General features: G+C 42.6%; 1 long non-coding RNA gene across 1 annotated transcript; it reads right to left on the bottom strand.

Moving 5' to 3' along the window:
* Positions 1–1453: 1453 nt before the first annotated feature.
* Positions 1454–9773, bottom strand: LOC149984669 (uncharacterized). The gene is made up of 2 exons (XR_016494972.1): positions 3304–9773; positions 1454–1833 (listed from the first exon to the last, which is right to left on the bottom strand). It is a non-coding gene; the product is annotated as an uncharacterized LOC149984669 (long non-coding RNA).
* Positions 9774–22985: the final 13212 nt, after the last annotated feature.

Genomic DNA, 22985 nt, shown 5'->3' with positions numbered 1-22985 from the left:
CCTGTTGCACCCTCGATAACCACTGTGAACATTTGAACATCTTGGCCATGTTCTGTTATAATCTCCACCCGGCAAAGCCAGATGAGGACTGGCCACCCCTCATAGCCTGGTTCCTCTCTAGGTTTCTTCCTAGGTTCTGGCCTTTCTATGGAGTTTTTCCTAGCCACCGTGCTTCTACACCTGCATTTCTTGCTGTTTGAGGTTTTAGGCTGGATTTCTGTACAGCACTTTGTGACATCAGCTGATGTATGAAGTTCTTTATAAATACATTTGATTGATTGACACATGTTGTATAATGGAAAATCACATCTGAAATTTCAATATGGAAATGACAAACTTCAGATACCTTTTTAAACCTAAAAACCACTACAAGTTTTACATTTCCTGCATTGAGGGAAAGTTCTCCTGCAACTGGGTGATCAAATGAAGATCCTATATCTGTATCTACAGATGATCTTCACCTGGGCCAGATGGGGATGACGGGGGACACAGGGCTCAGCATTGTTTAATCATTTACATTCAGCCTACAGCTTCTATCCCCTTAACCCTGATTCATCAAATCATCTTTGAGAATAATAGAAATAATACAAAATTACTTATAGCCTATGTTTTATTTTGATTACCACCATAGCAACACCTCAATGATCTAGTAAATAGTATAAAACACTTATACACTTTCTGGAAAGCTATCGTGAAAGCTATTGAGAATAATGAGGCCAATCCTTGAGTTTTCTATCCACCTTTTTGTTTGGATGGATACCTCCTCTCCTCTGGTGATCACGTTGCTATCTGCATTGTAGAAGGAGGAAGTTGAATAATTACTTATAGGTGAATCTGGCATGGAACCTAGTCTGGGTAGAAAGAAAGGCCAATATTCATGTGGTGAATGCTAATGAGTGCATTTGTAAGCAGAGCGACGTTCCTGAAAAATTGCTTTAATATGGAAGATGCAAAATTTTTGCGCTGGTTCACCTCTCCAATCGGAATGAATGAATATGCTCAATGAGTTCCCCTCGTTCTGTCTGAACATTAGGTTCGCGTCCCAAATGGCACCCTATTCCCTTTATAGTGCACTACTCTTGATGAGGGCCCATAGGGCTCTATGTAGGGAATATGGTGCCAATTGGAACGCAACAGCAGGCCCTATTACCGTAAGGACTGACTGACTGGAGTTCATTATGTCTCTGAATTAGCAGTAGATTTAGTATCTGTAGGTCAGTGTGAGAGCAGTCTTGCATCTGCTCATTTCAATGGACGCATTTGAGAGGATCATTTTCGATGGTCGCCGCCTTTCAAAGTGTTTTGCTTTTATGGAGATAAAAATTGTCCGACATGCGACTGACTGTATGTTGACTGCATAAACTTTACAAAAATAATGATGTCATCAATTTCTGACAGCAGTCAACTGCAACTGTTCTTCATTACCTTTGTCTTGAAGCCTTCGCCTGCATTATGGGAGGCTGTATTATCAACCAGTCATTAGGGTGTTATTGTTTGACCAATTTGCTGTGATTTATGAAATATTATATTTTTGGCTCTGTCACTAAGTGATTGTACAATGTGTATATGCAACAATTGGGATATGAACCCGGGTGTACCGTGGGAGAAACCATCGTCTTGACCATTAGACCAAAAGGAAATTCCCTTTCGGCCCGAAGGCCAACACTGACTTTGTAGTCGCAGGCAGGGCTACCCATCACATGACCATGACGACTCATGTCTGCTACATACAGTACACACATAACATTATATTATGATTTCAGTTTGTGAGTGTGTGATATGGGGGTTAGATACATGTTTATTTCAACATTTTAAAGAAAACCTTTTATTAACCTCTTAGAGCTCTAGGGGCGCTATTTCATTTTTGGATAAAAAACGTTCCCGTTTTAAGCGCGATATTTTGTCACGAAAAGATGCTCGACTATGCATATTCTTGACAGTTTTGGAAAGAAAACACTCTGAAGTTTCAGAATCTGCAAAGATTTTGTCTGTAAGTGCCCCAGAACTCATTCTACAGGCGAAACCAAGATGATGCATCACCCAGGAATTAGCAGAATTTCTGAAGCTCTGTTTTCCATTCTCTCCTTATATGGCTGTGATTGCGCAAGGAATGAGCCTACACTTTCTGTCGTTCGCCCAAGGTCTTAGCAGCATTGTGACGTATTTGTAGGCATATCATTGGAAGATTGGCCATAAGAGACTACATTTTCCAGAGGTCCGCCCGGTGTCCTTTGTCTAAATTTGTGCGTAATCTTCAGGTGCGGTCATTTTCTCCTGGGATTCAGGAGAGAAAGCATGTGTCCAAGAACGATGTATCAATGAAGAGATATGTGAAAAACACCTTGAGGATTGATTCTAAACAACGTTTGCCATGTTTTCAGTCGATATTATGGAGTTAATTTGGAAAAAAGTTTGCGTTTTGAGGACTGAATTTATGGATTTTTTTTGGTAGCCAAATGTGATGTATAAAACGGAGCTATTTCTAATACACAAGGAATCTTTTTGGAAAAACTGAGCATCTGCTATCTAACTGAGAGTATCCTCATTGAAAACATCAGAAGTTCTTCAAAGGTAAATGATTTTATTTGAAGGCTTTTATGTTTTTGTTAATGTTGCGTGCTGGATGCTAACGCTAATGCTAACGCTAAATGCTAACGCGAAATGCTAACTCTAGCTAGCTACTTTTACACAAATTATTGTTTTCCTATGGTTGAGAAGCATATTTTGAAAATCTGAGATGACAGTGTTGTTTACAAAAGGCTAAGCTTGAGAGATGGCATATTTATTTCATTTCATTTGCGATTTTCATAAATAGTTAACGTTGTGTTATGCTAATGAGCTTGCTGATAGATTTACACAATCCTGGATACAGGGGTTTTTTCATAGCTAAACGTGACGCAGAAAACGGAGCGATTTGTCCTAAACAAATAATCTTTCAGGAAAAACTGAACATTTGCTATCTGAGAGTCTCCTCATTGAAAACATCTGAAGTTCTTCAAAGGTAAATGATTTTTTTGAATGCTTTTCTGTTTTTTTGTGTAAATGTTGCCAGCTGAATGCTAATGCTAAATGCTACGTTAGCCATCAATACTGTTACACAAATGCTTGTTTTGCAATGGTTGAGAAGCATATTTTGAAAATCTGAGATGACAGTGTTGTTAACAAAAGGCTAAGCTTGAGAGATGGCATATTTATTTCATTTCATTTGCGATTTTCATGAATAGTTAACGTTGCGTTATGGTAATGAGCTTGAGTCTGTATTCACGAACCCGGATCCGGGATGGGGAGATCAGAAAGGTTAACAGCACTGCCATGTTTATCTGAGCCTTGCTGTTGGAAAACCACATTAGTGTCTGACTTTCGGCTGTTGCAGATGCACCTCCCCTGACTTCAATCTTTGACTTTTATCTACAGTCGATTGCTTTTGCCTTACCACTCAAACGTGCCCAATATCTGCGGTGCTGCTCTTGGCAAAGTAATCTCACTGACTCTTACAAAGTCTCACTCATTGTGACCTGCCAAATTCAGAAGCTTAAAAATACACATGAGAAAAAATGCTTCAAAACCCAATTGAAAACCCCATTCGATTTTTGCACAAAATATGTTTTTTACTTAACATAATTCATAATGGTTGTGTTTTATTTTATTTTGTTTTGGAGTCAAAGATATTCGTTTTCATTTTAGTTTCAGGTTTAGTTTACTGTACTAACCTAGGAGCTCTATGCACGGTGACATTGGTCTCCCTAATTGAACCCTCCTCTTTTCCTCTCCTCCCTGACTGGTTGACACAGATAGCATCGTCCCGTCAACTCCACCCTCCATCGCTCTTTTCCTCCCTCCTCACCTCCCCTTGCCTCCCCTCCTGTCCCCTTCTCTCCCGGTGCCTCCTCCCCCCTCTTCCCTGAGTGTCTGACACAGATAGCATCACCTCGTCACTCTCCTCCCCTACTCATATCCTTCCTTCCCCCTGTATCCTTCCTTGCCTCCTCACCCTCATATCCCTCCCCCTCCTCCTCCTCCTCCTCCTCCTACATCCCTCCCAAAGTGTGTGACACAGATAGCATTATCCCGTCTCACCTCCCCCCTCCACATCCCCTCCACTCTATTCTCCCTGCATCCCTTTTCGTCGTCTCAGGAAGACACTGAAGTTAGCCTCTGACAGGACAGGTGAAGATAAGGGTGTGGTCGGCTGCCTGGCCATCCCCAGACTGGCACACACGCACACACACACACACAATCTCAGAGGTCAGAGAGGTTAACTGGGATGTTCACGTTTGTGCACGAATAAATGTCCCTCTCCTTGCAGGTACATCAAAGATAAATGAAGAAGGATCAGGGTTCATCAGTTACAGTATACAGTATGCTTGCGTAACCTTCCTTCTACAAGTGGATTCAACTGACAAAAGACAGCAGTGTCTCCTCGCTTGCTTTGATGATTTGCTACAGAAGTAATCCTGAGTGTTGTCTGTGTCAATGTTGTAGCACGTGAACCAAATGAATTAGTTAACAGCTGCAACTGGGCGTGGAATTGGTGTGTGTGCATGTGCGTGTGTGTGCTCGTGCGCCTGAACTGAAGCCACTGGGGAGCTGCAGCTGGTAATTGCATGTGGTTGCAGCCAGTCTGTGTCCAAAATGGCACCATAATACCTTGACCAGGGCCCATAGGTCTCTGGTCAAAAATAGTGCACTAGGGAAATAGGGTGTCATTTAGGGCACAACCCTAGACTCTGGTAGGGAGACGGAGTGGAACAGAACACCACGATAGCGTCAGTAAGACTCAATTACCAGACCTGACAGTGCTGCTGGGTGCTGGGGAGAGAGGTACACTCTCAAGGGATGTCTGTACAAAATACAGGGAGATCGTTTCTAGGGGGAAAAAAGAAGAGAGGTATTGTTAGCACTGAAAGGAACTTGCTACACGTGTCACCTCACAGAAACAAGGAAAGGACTGACAGGGTAAGAAAAGAAGGAGAAAGTGTTGATGTTGTCTTAATGGTCAATTCAGGGCCTAGACAGTCTCTCTGCAACATGACTAGTCCCTTCTTAAAGTCACCCTATCTTCACCATGGTTGGACCATGCAGAGCGCTATGAGTCTCTGGTGAGAAAGAGACTACAAAGACTATCTCTCTTAACCCTAGTTCAAACAGCGCTCTATCGGCTGACCAAACAAAAAAAACATCACTTTCTCTTTGGAAGAGCGGGATAGATGTGATAAAGAGGTCAATGGAACTCGACCAAAACAATGTCAATGCCAGGGAACCGAATGGGGGAAAGATGCCATGGGGGAAAGATGCCATGGGGGAAAGATCCCAAATATTCTCATTGCCCCCCCAGCAAAATTAGCCTACACTTATGCTATTGTTTGTATGTGTATTTCACACAATGTTAAGGTAAAATGCTTGTATGGATGTCATTCCCCAGTACAGGTTAATGTCATCGTCACCAATCAACTGCATTACAGTTAAAAATGACTTTGACCCCCACTGATTTCTCTATGCTAGCTATGCTATTAGCTTATACAAACGGGAGTTAGCATTTAGCAGTCACTTCTTTGAAAACTGAAAATGGACTACATCTAAATATTATGCAGTGAAAACGTAATGTTTTTTTCAAAAGTCTCATGGAATGTAGGCCTACATTGAACACCACACATTGGCTGCTATTGCAGGCTGAATGATAGAACAGCTATTTTCATGTTCAAAAGTTATTGGATATATTTCCTCCAATGTTTTTGATGGTAGGCCCTTCTGGTAGGCCTACATTATGATCAAATAAGTAGTAGCCTACATGGCCACTGTTTAAATCTGTACAACCTCATTTTTCACAGTAAACGCTAGCTGGAAGTTTTCACAAAGTTCTAGACCTAAAATTTGTTAACTGCGGAAAACAATTTGAAGGAACATTGGTAGGAACACCTTCCTAATATTGAGTTTCTCCCCTTCCCCCTTTTGGTCTCAGGACAGCCTCAATTCGTTGGGGCATGGACTCTACAAGGTGGCGAAGCATTCCAGAGGGACGCTGGCCCATGTTGACTCCAATGCTTTGCACAGTTGTGTCAAGTTGGCTGGATTTCCTTTGAGCATGAAAAACCCACCAGCGTTGCAGTTCTTGACACAAACCGGTGCGCCCGGCACCTGCTACCATACACCGTTCAAAGGCACTTAACTCTTTAGTCTTGCTCATTCACCCTCTGAATGGCACACATGCACAATCCATTTCTCAATTGTCTCAAGGCTTAAACATCCTTCTTTAACCTGTCTCCTCTCCTTCATCTAAACTGATTGAAGTGGATTCATCCTGTTGATTTGATGTAAATATGGTTTGGGACTGACTTTAAATGTCCTGTATGTAGTATGCTTGATTACTTACTTTATTAATTAGTTCATATTTCCTTTTCTTATATCTTGAAATAGTTTTCTATTGGGTTTTGAGTTTGCAAGAAAGGTATTTCACTTTAGTTGTGCATGTGACATTAAAACTATAAACTTGACATCAATAAGGGATCATAGCTTTCACCTGGGTTCATTTGGTCAGTCTGCAGTGTGTCATGGATAAAGCAGATGTTCTTGATGTTTTGTACACTCAGTGTATGTTAATTGCATGCAAATAAAGGTTGCTTCTCTACCACACCCACAACGGAAGCACAATCATGGCCTCAGATTCGCAGGTGGAACACTTCTGTGAGAGGTTGTTGTTATGCTTGAATTCTACCCAAAGTCTGCTGCGGGGTTGAGAGCAGTTGTATGAAACCAATCAGTATATCAAGCAAAGCTCTTAACCTTGCCAGCCCCACTCTTAATTTCTACTCAGCTCTTAACCGTGCCAGCCCGCTCTTAATTTCTATTCTGTTCAACTCACCATAAATTCTGCATCTGAACTGTGTGTAAGTCAATCATGAACTTGCAGAACTACATTTCTAATGTTGAGCCAAATCACAGAGATACTGTGAGATGATTTAGAGAGAGCTAAAGTAGCGTTTTCCAGGCAGTGCTTAGGTAGTAGGGCATGTTGAATATAAATATTGTCATGAGCTTGAATCATGTCGGGCAGCCACGACTTTCTGAAAAAATTAGAAACGTATAATATCTGAAAATGTAGCTAACTAAACTCTCGTAACCGTATACATGGATGAACGCTCTCTCTGTCATGGATATCATGGTTGCCCTTAGTTTGAAGATGTAATCCGGAGGCAGGTGTTTTATATAACAGCATGTGTTCTCTTTGACTCCCTCCACATTTTTTGCAAACAAATGCCAGAATTTTCTCCTTCTTCTTAGCTATCATGCTCTGTTTCCACCGATTTCAAAACTCGGTCCTCCAGAAAGTGGAGAGCTTTAGCAACACTTTTGCAGTTCTTTCAAAAAAAATCAGCATTAGAAAGGATTATTATCTACACATACAGAGCAGTTCATGTTACAGAGAAGCGTGCTACATGGCAGACCAATCTTAACTCATCTCTTGGTATGTCCAGGCCGTCCATTATCTCAGCCAATCAATCATGGCTAGCGGGAAGGTTCCTGACTTTTTACGTGGCTTAACCAACTAGGCTTGTAATTTAACAATTGTATTTGTATTTACAGAAGGCATGCACATTTGTTGTTAAGGCACATGAAAGTTCACATTTTTCAAAAACGCATTTTGATAAAAAAAAGAAAATACGTTCAAATGCCTCTCCTATGTTTACCTCTAGTAAACATAAACCACTGACTTCCATGTGCACAAACAAACAAAGCCTTGTCCTTCCAATATACTTTTTTTTGCATAACATCCTGTTCTCTTCCCAACAGAAGAAATATGAGAAAAATATAACAATATAGAACAATTATTTGACCATGTAAATTCCTAATTCAGTCTACGCAGATATTGCACAATACATTTGCAATACAAACAGACACGCCAGCTGGTGTCGCAAAGTAGTATTGGTTGCATCACTCGGTCACGTCATTGCCATTATTTCAACGTTCCACAAACGCCACAGCCACATTGATGTCCAAAAGTCAAATGGGGGCTAATGACTTTGAACGGGAGCTAATGACTGTTTTGCCTAGTGATGTAATCGATTCACTAAACCTCAAGTCTGTATCGAGTCCCAAGTCCCCTGTGCTCGAGTCCGAGTCCAAGTCAGAGTCACCAATGCTCAAGTCACGAGTTGAGTTACGTGTCCCTATGACTGAAGTCCCCATGCTCAAGTCTCAGTCACTGGGTCCACATTAACTAAAAATAAAGATATACTGTAGTGGCAAGAGAGATTTAGTCAATAAACTGTTTGCTATCCATTTTACATTCTTTCTGTGCCACAAAATGTTTGCATATAGGCTATGAAAGCGGTGGGGAATGTGTGAGGGTTGATAGAGACTACAAATTCAAAAACGTTTCTACACTCGAGGGAGAGAAAAATAACTAGACTGTTGTTTTACTATTACACTTAATGCGGCTAGTGTTTTTAATTTTGTAAAGCAGCTCGTGTTTCTTAACCAGGCAACTGGTGACTCGTTAGCTACTGGAAGGCAAGAGCGTCGCCTTCTCGATGTGTATAATTAGAGATGGAGCCTGTCTGCTTACTCTCATCGCTTGCTCCCCCGCAGCTCACCAGCTGATGTAGGCTAGGTTGTGTGTGCCGGGTGTGGGGTGTCCTTCCCACTGCTGAACACAACTGTGTTGCTCATCTGTGCTGCTAATGTTAATTGTGCTTATAACTGAAAAGCTCTCAATCTCTCTAAAAACTCTTGTCCAGTCCACTCAGTAGTCAGATTTTAGTCTCTGAGATAATTTAGTCTCCTCCAGTTTTAGAACACTGAAAGGAAAAACAATTTCTGTTAGGTTATAGGTTTTTCTGGGCCTATTTAGTCAGTTATAGTCTTGTCAATTGCCACTGAAAAAAAATATTTTTGACAAATATTTGAGTCACTATTTTTTTTAACACTGCCCATAGACCTCGGCGTAGCCATATGACACACCATCCTCCTGGGCATGGGGCTGCCAGACAACACTGAGAGAGAAGGGAAAAAAGCACTAGTTACAAAAATAAAGGTACATGCACTGAACACATATATGGACAAACACTAGACATTTTAAACACACACAACAGCTGGAAAACTCCAGCAGAGAAGAGGTTGGGGAGAGGTAGTGGGTAGGCTTGGAGAAAGGCAAAAGAGAGAAAGATAGGTTGAAGATGGAGGAGAGGAGAAAGAGAGGGGATGAATGTGGAATAAGGGAAAGGTAGAGGGTACTGTAGGATGTGAGAGAAAGAGAGATTTAGACAGTCGAGTGGTGGAGAGGAGGGTCGATGATGGGATGGGAGTGCGGCCTCCTGTGCTATTTTGTGTTTTTTTTTTGCGTTGATTTTAACTTTTTTTGTCCGTAATGTTTCCACAATCATATCCTATGACGGAAAATAACTTCTAGACATCAGATCAGTGAGTACTCACCTTGATCTGGATGAGGATTTATTCTTCAATGAGTCGGATGTGAAGGACATAATGCTCTTCCCGGACCAGACCCAAATCCCCTTCATTTGTAGGAAGAGGCCGGCGAGTGGGATACCTGACAAGTGGATAATTCGCCTTTACCCTCCGTTCTACTGGCAAACATGTCATCACTGGAGAATATACTGGATGAGCTCCATTCAAAACTATCCTATAAACCGGACAACAAATCTAATATTCTATGTTTCAATGAGTCGTGTCTGAAAAATAACATGGATAATATATAGTTATCTGGGTTTACCGTGCATGGGTAAAACAGAATAGCAGCCTCTGGTAAGACCAGGGGGCTTGGGGTGTGTCTCTTTGTCAACAACAGCTGGTGGGTGATCTCTAATACTAAGGAAGGTTTTGCTCGCCTGAGATAGAGTACCTCATGATAAGCTGTAGACCACGCTATTTGACCGGATTTTTACCAGCGTGCGAATAAAGAAAAAAAAACTCTAGATCACCTTTACATAGAGAATCATACAAAGATCTATTTGGCACATCTGACAATATCTCTATCCTCCTAATTCCTGCTGACAAGAAAAAACTCAAACAGGAAGTACCAGTGACACACTCAATACAGAAGAGGTCAGATGAAGTGGATACTAAGCTACAGGACTGTTTTGCTAGCACAGACTGGAACACACGGGATTCACCCGATGGCATTGAGGAGTTTAACACATCAGTCACAGCTTCATTAATAAGTGCATCAACGACGTCATCCTCACAGTGACCGTACGTATGTATATATTCCAAACAGAAGTCCAGCCACACAAGCAACATCTGCACTGAGCTAAAGGCTAGAGCTACTGCTTTCAAGGAGCGGGACACTAATCAGGATGCTTAACCTAACCTATGACCTGACCCATCACCTTATGCATCACTGGCAAGAAGTGACATCCCAGAAATACAAAACCTATACAACACATGAAAGGCTCTTAGCCTTAGGCTTTTTTCAGTCTCTAACACTAAAACTGAAACGAAAATGGCATTCTGAGATAACCTTACTACACACAGACCAGAAGCATAATGTTAGCTAGCGAGCCAGCCGCCTAACGTCAGCTTGCTAGCTAACAGTAAGCTTTAACTTGGGGTCTTTTGTTTGGACATGTGGCTAGCTAACTAAACAATTCACTATATCCATAGAGTACTAGCAATACAAACTGATTGTCATATCTATCTAAATAGGTTTAATGTTTGCTAGTTAGCTAGCTAACATTAGGCTATAACTAGCAATGCAAAATGGCATTCTGAGAAAACATTACTACACACAGATCATAAATGCACTGTTAGCTAGCGAGCCAGCCATCTGCTACCCCTTAAATTAAATAAGATGTCCTGTGTCAGTTTTGTTTTGTTTGTAGAGCTTGCTTGGCCCATTGTGTCAAGTCACTCTGGTTCACACTGACCGTGTGTGTGCAATGCCATAAGAATCATCTTCAGCTCTAGCCACCACCCAAACTCTGACCATTTCACTTAACTGGCTGTTTTCATGTTATCCAGAGCGTTGATGACTGTAACTGTGCTCCTGGCAACAATTTAATTATGCTTTTTTTGCCCACGTTTACTGACACTGGCCATATTCAACAGGTGTTGAGCGTTGGTAAATTCATCAGTTATTCTGCGCTCTGGCACACTCCGACGAGAGTGCTCTGAAACAGTTGTTGCAGTGACATTCTATTGAAATGTATACTTGCATATTCGAGTCTTCGGTAAAGTTTTACTGGACATGATTACTAGACATGATTACGTTAGACATGATTACCTACACATACTGACCAGCTCAAATAGGCAAAAGCATCCTATATGGCAGACCAATCCAAACACATCACTTGGCATGTCCAGCCCACTCATTATCTCAGCCAATCATGGCTAACGGGAAGGTTGTCACTTTTACGGTGGCTAAACCAACTAGGCTTATAATTGAATTTGTATTTACAAATGGCATACACGTTTGTTATTAAGGAACATGAAAGTTCACATGTTTGATAAGACATTTCTGAAAATAAACTGAAACTAAACAGATTTTCAAATACAAAATCTTAAAATAAAAACAAATATAAAAACACAAAACTATAATAACATTGCTCCTAGACCTAGGGTTGAGGGCCGTTACAGATGAAGATTTTATCCACAATCCCCTATTTTAGGAGACAGAGAATCAAGTATGTTCAGTGTATTACATGTGTTAAATTTGTGAATGGTTAAGAATGGGGAGAGGAACAGGTAAGAGTTAAGTTTAGGTAAGGTTAGGCATGATGTTAGAGAATCACCATCCAGAACCATTGAAAATCTGCCCGCTGTATTATACACGGCATTATGCACTGTCTAATAAAAACTCTAGTCTGCCACCTCAGATTTTTCATACTGAGTGATGTCTGCTGGGAGACATGGAAGAAATGAGAAAGAGAAAATAGAGAGACTGAACGACAGAGAGAGAGAGACAGACTGGTGTCATCGGCATCTGAAAGAAAAAAACATTTTAATATTCATTCCATCGTGACAGACAGACTATGAAACATATTCAGTAAACGAAGTCATGGTGAAACTGTAATTTGATGTTTTTTCTGGATTTGATGCCCCTTCCCAAAGAAAGCCCCGCAGTACTTAGTCTTTAGAAAGGCCTATAGTCTACTCTGCTTGGGTGTTGGAGAAGAGGATTTGATTCAGTGACATTCAGTGCGGTTTCCCTGTGTGTCCTAAGTGTCCCTGTAGCCAAAGACAGACATTGCCGTGGTTCACATCTCCAACACCAGGGCTGCAGGCTTGGCTGTGCCTTACTAACCTATCCCATGTCATCCACACTAACATTTGATTTTGTCACTACATTGCAGATAGGTTGTGAGAAGGTTGGTCATGACATAATGTATGCAAGACACCTTCCTGTAAAAGGCCAAATAAATTAACTGACCTGTGGTCTGCAATGAATATGCACATATATGTAAGATGCTGACGGTCCCTCTCCCTTCTCTCTTCTTTTTACTACCATGTTACCTTGGATCAGGGGTTATTCCTTGATCATGGATGTTGTCGAGGGATGAGGGTGGCTGGGTGCTTGCCATAGATCAGGGTTCCCCAACTGGTGGCCCTTGGGCCGAATTTGGCCTGCAGGTGGTTTTATTTGGCCCCCCAAGTTTTCATTGTTGGACATAAGACTGTAAACACCAAGTGATTTTAATTTAAGAAATCTGTTCCCAAGTATTCCCATGCATAATAGAGAGACACGTGATCGTATACAAATGCAAGCAAGGTTCGAAATGAACCTAGTCAAACATTATATCTGTTTTGGCTTCTTGCAGTCAATTTGCAGTCTAAAAATTATTTGTAATTATCTTCCCCCTCAACCACACGCTCCAGAAAAAATTAAAATAAATAAATTAAAATCGCTGAATCTACTTGATGATCCCTGCCATAGATCATTATTTGAGCAGCCTTGTCAAAATGGCTTTTCCTCTGTCCATGTGTGTGTGTGTGTGTGTGTGTGTGTGTGTCAGACTTCTCTATCACAGCGTGATGATTACTGTTGTCATCTTCTCACTGGTTCCAACATGGCAAACATAGCCTACGTGTCTTCATGGCTTTGACCTATGAACAGACAGGACCGACAAACATCACCAGTCCACAGCCTTGTCATAGAGGTGGATCAAGGTGATTCCTTGATCCACCTCTGCGCAGACGACAACATTCTGTAGACATCTGGCCCTTCTTTGGACACTGTGTTAACAAACCTCCAAACGAGCTTCAATGCCATACAACACTCCTTCTGTGGCCTCCAACTGCTCTTAAATGCCAGTAAAACTAAATTCATGCTCTTCAACCAATCCCTGCCCGCACCCGCCTGCCCAACTAGCATCACTACTCTGGACGGTTCTGACTTAGAATATGTGGATAACTACAAATATCTAAGTGTCTGGCTAGACTGTAAACTCTCCTTCCAGACTCACATGAAGCATCTCCAATCCAAAATTAAATCTAGAATCGGGTTCATATTTCACAACAAAGCATCCTTCACTCACGCTGCCAAACATATCTTCGTAAAACTGACTATCCTACCGATCCTCGACTTCGGCGATGTCATTTACAAAATAGCATTCAACACTCTACTCAGCAAACTGGTTGCAGTCTATCACAGTGCCATCCATTTTTTCACCAAAGCCCCATATACCACCCACCACAGCGACCTGTATGCTCTCGTTGGCTGGCCCTCGCTTCATATTCGTCGCCCACTGGCTCCATCATCTATAAGTATTTTCTAGGTAAAGCTCTGCCTTATCTTAGCTCTCTGGTCACCATAATAACATCCACCTGTAGCACGCGCTCCTGCAGGTACAGTGGGGAGAACAAGGATTTGATACACTGCCGATTTTGCAGGTTTTCCTACTTACAAAGCATGTAGAGGTCTGTCATTTTTATCATAGGTACACTTCAACTGCGAGAGACGGAATCTAAAACAAAAATCCAGAAAATCACAATGTATGATTTTTAAGTAATTTATTTGCATTATATTGCATCACATAAGTATTTGATACATCAGAAAAGCAGAACTTAATATCTGGTACAGAAACCTTTGTTTGCAATTACAGAGATCATACGTTTTCTGTAGTTCTTGACCAGGTTTGCACACACTGTGTCGCGGTAGGGGATTTTGCTATAGTACCCCCATCGAGAGTGATACAAGTCGTCTCACTCAAGTTCTTATGTCACCCGGCTAACAGGTGACTCACAGGCCCGCCGGACTGGCCTGGTTATGTAGCCTGCCTTTTTATTCGGAGATTAGCCTTTGTGGTGCCGTTAGGCGTGTTTCGGGATCTTAGATAATATCAATCAGACTTAGAGTACCTTTACCAGACATCTTTAGTTCCCAAAGAGTAGACTCTTCAACTCGCCATTGCTCAATAGGATTCCCAAAGACTCTTGTATCTAGACATAAACCATACAATCGGTGGCCAGCCAATTCACGATTTAATGCCTATTTACCGTTTATAGAGTAGACTCTTCAACTCCCCGTTGCTCTATAGGGTTCCCAAAGAGTAGACTCTTCAACCCGCCATTGCTCTTATAGGGTTCTCACTCTAGTATCTAGACAAACGATTTACGATTTAATGCCTACACCCATCGGTTAATACTGTTTGAATATTAATACAGAGTAACTTCGCTTTTTACAATATAAATGAGTTGGCTGTCCAATCCTTTAAATTGTCTTTTGTGTAGAAACTAGACTTGTTCCCCTAGAACGGGAGTGTCAGAGGCGTTTTCTCCCCTAGGGTTTTGGGTCTAGTTTCTACTTTTTATTCAACGTTTGCAACTCACACAGTTGTACACGTTATTACAGTTTCCTCTTTGTCCTTAATCTATAACATCAACAATCATCAAAACACTTACAACTATTAATGCCTTATATTTGTAGTTGTCTCAGTATGTCTCGTTCAGAAATCAGAAGTCAAGAGATACACTTGTTCTAGAGTATGAAAGTCAGATATGACCTTTTAGGTTGATGATAGTTGAAGTATCAAGTAGCACTATCATGCCCTCTTAAGGAAGGCACTTTCCTTATATACTCTTTTCGGGGCCAGGTCAGTTTTAGCGCTGAGTCAAATTCTAACCTTGTGGCAAGCTATTTCTGTAAAGGACTAGTTTGACATGTTACTGTGAAACATTACTAATGACAGGTGCATCCTCTATCCCCAACTCTTGCATCAATTCAACCCATTCAACTTCTACTGCTAGTCTAGCTCTTCCTCGTTCCTTCGATGGCCCGCTCTCTCCCCCTTCTGGGTGCGGTGCCCGAATGCAAGGCATCTCTTCAGGCCAGCTCTCCGGCCCCCACTCAAGATGCGGAACCGGTGGTGATGGTGTGTGCTGATCCAGTGAAGGAGGTGTCCTCAGAGACCCTTTTTGTGCTACCGCATTCACTGCAGCATGGCTTTTGGCCCACTCCTCCATACAGACCTTCTCCAGATCCTTCAGGTTTCGGGGCTGTCGCTGGGCAATACGGACTTTCAGCTCCCTCCAAAGATTTTCTATTGGGTTCAGGTCTGGAGACTGGCTAGGCCACTCCAGGACCTTGAGATGCTTCTTACGGAGCCACTCCTTAGTTGCCCTGGCTGTGTGTTTCGGGTTGTTGTCATGCTGGAAGGCCCAGCCACGGCCCATCTTCAATGCTCTTACTGAGGGAAGGAGGTTGTTGGCCAAGATCTCGCGATACATGGCCCCATCCATCCTCCCCTCAATACGGTGCAGTCGTCCTGTCCCCTTTGCAGAAAAGCATCCCCAAAGAATGATGTTTCCACCTCCATGCTTCACAGTTGGGATGGTGTTCTTGGGGTTGTACTCATCCTTCTTCTTCCTCCAAACACGGCAAGTGGAGTTTAGACCAAAAAGCTATATTTTTGTCTCATCAGACCACATGACCTTCTCCCATTCCTCCTCTGGATCATCCAGATGGTCATTGGCAAACTTCAGACAGGCCTGGACATGCGCTGGCTTGAGCAGGGTGACGTTGCGTGCGCTGCAGAATTTTAATCCATGACGGCATAGTGTGTTACTAATGTTTTTTTTTAAGACTGTGGTCCCAGCTCTCTTCAGGTCATTGACCAGGTCCTGCCGTGTAGTTCTGGGCTGATCCCTCACCTTCCTCATGATCATTGATGCCCCACGAGGTGAGATCTTGCATGGAGCCCCAGACCGAGGGTGATTGACTTCTTCCATTTTCTAATAATTGCGGCAACAGTTGTTGCCTTCTCACCAAGCTGCTTGCCTATTGTCCTGTAGCCCATCCCAGCCTTGTGCAGGTCTACAATTTTAACCCTGATGTCCTTACACAGCTCTCTGGTCTTGGCCATTGTGGAGAGGTTGGAGTCTGTTTGATTGAGTGTGTGGACAGGTGTCTTTTATACAGGTAAACGAGTTCAAACAGGTGCAGTTAATACAGGTAATGAGTGGAGAACCGCAGGGCTTCTTAAAGAAAAACTATCAGGTCTGTGAGAGCCGGAATTCTTACTGGTTGGTAGGTAATCAAATACTTATGACATGCAATAAAATGCTAATGAATTACTTAAAAATCGTACAATGTGATTTTCTGAATTTTTGTTTTAGATTCCGTCTCTCACAGTTGAAGTGTACCTATGATAAAAAATTACAGACCTCTACATGCTTTGTAAGTAGGAAAACCTGCAAAATCGGCAGTGTATCAAATCCTTGTTCTCCCCACCATCTCATTGGTCATCCCCAAAGCCAACACCAACATCTGAGCAGCTTACCGATCACTGCAGCTGTACATAGCCCATCTGTAGATAGCCCATCCAACTACCTACCTCATCCCTATTTTGTTTTTATTTACTTTTTTGCTCTTTTGCACACCAGTATTTCTACTTGCACATCTATCACTCCAGTGTTAAGTTGCTAATTGTAATTACTTCGCTACTACGGCCTATTTATTGCCTTACCTCCTTACTCCATTTGCACACACTGTATATAGATTTTTCTATTGTTATTGATTGTACTTTTGTTTATCCCATGTGTAACTCCGTGTTGTTGTTTTTTGTCGCCTGCTTTGCTTTATCTTGGCCAGGTCGCAGTTGTAAATGAGAACCTGTTCTTAACTGGCCTACCTGGTTATATTAAGGTGAAATAAAAAAATAGAAAAACACTAAATGCAGAGCAATTACACACCAAGGACAAATTACACAGGAGAAAGGGTAGTAGCTTTTTCATTATGTACTGTAGGACATTCAATGGTTGGGCTATCTTGGGTTATGAACACCTGTCTATGTTATACCATATATGTATACTGTCATGGTGAATAGAATAGAAGTGGGGGAGTGAAAATTTCTTGATAGATACTAATGAAATAAAAATATATATTTTTTGCTTCAAAGGAAAAGTGCCTACTCTGTAGCCCCTCAAGAAATGTTTCAGTTCAGTTTGGAATACACACGTTTCCATGGAGATGGGGTCACACCACCTGACGACCATTAAGCCAGATAAGAACGGTTCTGCCTGACAGAGACAATGGACCATCTCTTCATGTCAGACAGATAGGGGCATAGAGGGAATAGCAGAGAGGTGGAGGAGAGTATTACTTTAGATTTGGATGTTCTTCAAGGTCATTAGCAACCAACGTATGCACCTGCAAACGGATCACATGCACGCACGCAAACACATATACACACACACACGTACACCCTTATAAACAGATATACATCAATGTAGCTTAAATGAGGATGAGTCAACATTTTACAGGGTGTGTAAGTGGTTACGTGTGACCCGGGGTTATGGTTAGAGCGAGAAGTGAGAAAGTGCATGCATGTTCTTAAAGTCACCACCAGGGGGCAGAGTTACTCCAGCATTTTACAATTGATTCTTTTGACATCATCAACCATGGTGCATCTCAGGAGGATATTACGTTGAAGTCACTCTATGACTTCATACAGTACTCTTATTGCTAGAAATTCCAAATGACTTTCCAGTCTCCACATGGCGTATTACCTGTGATGTTTATACAGACCTCATGTCAAATGATCTTGTGTTAGAGTGGGTCTTTCTTTGACTTCTGTATCTCACTCTCTGCCCAATCATTGTTTCTTTGTTGCTATGATACAACAGGGTCTGGAGAGAATGCATTCCTGGTCTCTGTACACAATAGGTTGTATCCAACATCACAGAACAGAACCAAAGAATGTATGGCCCCATGCTGTGGTCATAAATAGTGCCATCTCAACAAAGCAGTGAGCTGTCAACATCACAACAGGCTAACACAACCATTGCCATCTTCTTGGTAGACTAACAAACATACAAACTGAGTGGGGAGCCTAGAGAGAAGAAGGGAAGATGAGAGAGAAGAGTCAACTGGGAAGGGACAGGTGCCATAGTAGCCCACTCCCCAAACCTAGAGAGAGAAGGACTTGCATAAAACATGGAGTGGGGAGCCTAGAGAGAAAGGAGATGAAGAGGATAGAGTGAGAGGGATAGTGATAGGGACAGGTACAGTAGTAATATTCTTCTCTACCCTTGAAAGACAAGGACGCGTGGCAGCCTGTGGAGAGCTGACCTAAGCGCCCTGTGATTAACCTTTGCTCCTTCTATCCACAGTATAGTGTTGCGTCTGCCAGCTTCAGTATGGTGGTTTGTTTAGCCTCTGTGGGGGCCGCTTTGTGTGATTTGTTGACTGTCAGATGGAAAGACATTGTACAAACTGAAGGCACCTGCCTTGACGGGGTGTTTTTATAAAGATTCTGTCTTTGTCAGAACATAAGAGGAAATATGGATTCCCTGCTGCTCCAAAGTAATAGTTGTATCTTGTTCTTGATACCACATCTTGTTTTGACTAATGTCTATGCTAATATGGCAAAAAAATTGCTAGCTAGCTAACCAACAACTAATGATGTATTTGAGACAAGTACTCGCGCAAATGTATTCGTTTTCAACAAACATTGCCGACGAAATATACTTAAAATGTTGTCAACAATCTAAGCCAACCCCATCTGTTTTGCCCCATAGTTGTGCAAGCGGTGGTTTTGTTTCTGAACAACAAACCCGTCTATATGCAGCATGCTTCTCCCTAAGCACTAGTAATGGTTCATGCTTGGAGATGCCTCGGCGCGGCCCTTTTCCATCCTTCATGATTTGAGAAAGTGCCCTTTGAGATTATATTGAAGTAGAACTGTCACTTAATCATGTATATTATGCTGCCTGAACTTATGTTATATATTCATGCCAATCCTATACTAACACCCCTTGGTTACGTTTAGTCCTGGCAGCCTCCTTAGTTTGTAGTTATGCGTTAAACCCGTTCCCTGCAATAATCCCCTAGCACTACTTTGTCATGTCATCTTGACATGACATGTTGATTTTTTCTTAATGTTTCCTTTTTGTATCTCCCTTCCAAACCACCACATCCTTGTTATCACCAGACCACCACATCCTTGTTATCACCAGACCACCACATCCTTGTTATCACCAGACCACCACATCCTTGTTATCACCAGACCACCAGACCCTTGTTATCACCAGACCACCACATCCTTGTTATCACCAGACCACCAGACCCTTGTTATCACCAGACCACCAGACCCTTGTTATCACCATCCAATCCTAAAGCCCCCCTAAAGTTGTGTCAAGTTGGCTGGATGTCCTTTGGGTGGTGGACCATTCTTGATACACACAGGAAACTGTTGAGCGAGAAAAATCCACCAGTGATGCAGTTCTTGACACAAACCGGTGTTCCTGGCACCTACTACCATGCCCACGTTCAAAGGCACTTACATCTTTTGTCTTGCCCATTCCCCCTCTGAATGGCACACATACACAATCCATGCTCAATTGCCTCAAGGCTTAAAATTATTATTTAACATGTCTCCTCCACTTCATCTACACTGATTGAAGTGGATTTAACAAGTGACATCAATAAAGGATCATAGCTTTCCCCTGGATTCACCTGGTCAGTCTATGTCATGGAAAGAGCAGGTTAAATAATAAATACCCATAATCCTGGATTCCTTGTCTCCGTCTCCTCATTGCATTCTGATCGATCTGCCACGGTGACAGCAACAGTCCTTAACCTAGCTTACAGTCCACCCTTGCCCTTTCTTCAGTACTGTTATGAGGATGTGAGTGTCCGATCCTCATTCTATAGTTAAACACTTTGAGGCAGACCAAATCAATAGCCATCTGTCTGGGAAAACATGAAAGTAATGGATGCAGGAATCAAGATGAAATGATGCAAGATAGATCTCTGATCATTTGGAATGAATAGGCACTCAGCCCTTTTCTTATTGTTTAATTATCAGCTGTCAGAGCAGTTTACCGATCACTGTACCTGTACACAGCCAATCTGTAAATAGCACACCCCCATATTATTACTTACCCTCTTGCTCTTTTGCACCCCAGTATCTCTACTTTATCATCATCATCTGCACATCTATCACTCCAGTATTAATGTTAAATTGTAAATATTTTCACCTCTATGGCCTATTTATTGCCTACCGCCATACTCTTCTGCATTTGCACACACTGTACATACAGTGGGGCAAAAAAAGTATTTAGTCAGCCACCAATTGTGCAAGTTCTCCCACTTAAAAAGGTGAGAGAGGCCTGGAATTTCCATCATAGGTACACTTCAAATATGACAGTCAAAATAAGCAAAAACTCCAGGACCTTGAAATGCTTCTTACGAAGCCATTCCTTCTTTTGCCCGGGCGGTATGTTTGGGATCATTGTCATGCTGAAAGACCCAGCCACGTTTAATCTTCAAAGCCCTTGCTGATGGAAGGAGGTTTTCACTCAAAATCTCACGATACTTGTTCTCAACTGGCCTACATGGTTAAGTAAAGGTGAAATAAAAACATATTTTTTTAACATTTCTGAGCTTGCGACGAGTCTTCGACCACCCAGTAGGCGGACGAGAAGTGGCCAGTCGACTGTTCAATATCCGCAAAGGGGGCAGATCAGTGGCTGACTTCGCCATTGAGTTCCGCACCCTTGCCACCTAGAGTGGTTGAAATTCGGAGGCCCTGGTCATCGCTTTCCACCAGAGTTTGTCTGACTCCATCAGGGATGAAATGGCCTCTCAGTAACTGGGAGAGGACCTCGAGTCCCTGATAATGCTTGCAATCGGGATCAACAACCGCCTCCGAGAACGTGTGAGACAGCGCCTTTTTGACACCACCCCAGCACCCCAAGCCCACCAACCCAACATTGAGGATCCCATGTAGCTGGGATGCACAAGTCTGAGCCCACAGGTGCGTGAAAGGCGCAAAGGCTGCTGCCTCTACTGTGGAGGTCTCGGACTTCTCCATGCTACATGCCCAGAGCTGACTGGAAACGCCAGGGCTCGCCAGGACAGGGGAAGACCATAACGAGCTGTGCAGTTACCTCCCGGCTACTCAGTCACTGTCTGTTACTACCCACAACCCTCCACTGGGACAACCATCAGCACCAGATTCAAGCACTCGTGGACTCTGGGTCCACAAATAATTTCATTGTTCAGGACTTTGCTAGAGAATTACAAATCCCCTGCGTAAAGTGTCCCATTCCACTGCATTTTCAAGCCCCCATTGGCTCTGGTCAGGTAAAATATCAGACCAAGTCCATTCGACTGCAGGTTGGGGTGAACCACTCAGAGACTCTTAGTTGCCTTTTGATCACTGCTCCTGAGAACCACCTTATCATAGGGTACCCCTGGCTAGCGCTACATAACCCACTATTCTCCTGGTCCACGGGACACCTGCTAGACTGGGGTAAGGACTGACAGACTAAATGTCTAAGACCCACAACAAGAACCTCGCCATGTCCTCCTGCATCCATTGAACACCAACATATCTCTGCTCTCCCTCCCGAATACCTCAACCTCCGGAAAGCCTTCAGTATGAGGCAAGCCGCTACCCCTCCCCCCATAGAACTCCTACCTGGCTCCACTCCTCCCCGGGCCTGTCTCTACTCCCACTCGACTCCTGAAGCAGCAGTCATGGACAATTACTGTGGCTGGAGGCAGGTTTCAGTCGCCCCTCTACATCCCCAGCTGGTGCTGGCTTCTTCTTCCTGGGTAAGAAGAATGGAGGCCTGCGTCTTTGCATCGATTACAGAGGGCTCTACTGGATTACGATCAAGAATCGTTATGCTCTACCCTTGATGTCAGCCATCTTGTAGTTGGCCCGAGGGGCCCAATTTTTCACCAAACTGGACCTCCGCAACGCTTACAAGATGAATGGAAAACTGCCTTTAACACCCTTAGGAGTCACTATGAGTATTTAGTCATGCCCTTTGGATTATCAAGCTCACCGACAGTCTTTCAAGCATTGGTCAATGACACTTAGGGATATGTTGAATTGGTTCGTCTTTGTTACCTCGACAACATCCTGATTTTCTCCAAAACCCTTCTGGAACATATACTGCATGTCCACCAAGTCCTGAGACACCTCCTGCAAAGCCAACTGTATGTCAAGATAGAGAAGTGTGAGTTCCATGTATCCCAAGTTTCTCAGATACTCTAAAATGTAATCAAGCTATATTTCATACGGAAAGAAATATGTTCAATAGGAAAACGATATTAGCAGGTGCGTCTTGTCTTCATCGCACGCGCATACACACATTTCCAATAGTGTGTCCCAGTACTAAAACTCATTATTCTTACTAGTTTTGGAAGAAATAAGCCTGAAACCTTGAACATAGAATGCTGACACCCTGTGGAAGCCATATGAATTGCATACTGGGAGCTAGATGTAATTATTTCCCTATACTTTCCATTGTAAGAGCAAGGGCTCTCAAAAATAAAACTATTTCCGGTTGATTATTCTCCTACCATATCTATTGTGTTATAGTCTCCTACATTATTTTAACATTTCTACAAACGTCAAAGTGTCTTCTTTCCAATGGTACCAATTATATGCATATCCTGGCTTTAGGGCCTGAGCAACAGTCAGTTTCCTTTGTGCATGTCAGTCATGCGGAAATTGAGAAAAAGGGCCCTTGCCCGAAGAAGATCTATAGCATCTCAAATGACTTCATGAGGACAGAAG

This window comes from Oncorhynchus mykiss, chromosome 3 (assembly GCF_057628025.1).
Source record: "Oncorhynchus mykiss isolate SJ-2025 chromosome 3, ASM5762802v1, whole genome shotgun sequence".
NCBI classification, from domain to species: Eukaryota; Metazoa; Chordata; class Actinopteri; order Salmoniformes; family Salmonidae; genus Oncorhynchus; species Oncorhynchus mykiss.
The sequence above is the reverse complement of the archived record's forward strand: the minus strand, read 5'-3'. Positions and strand labels throughout refer to the sequence as shown.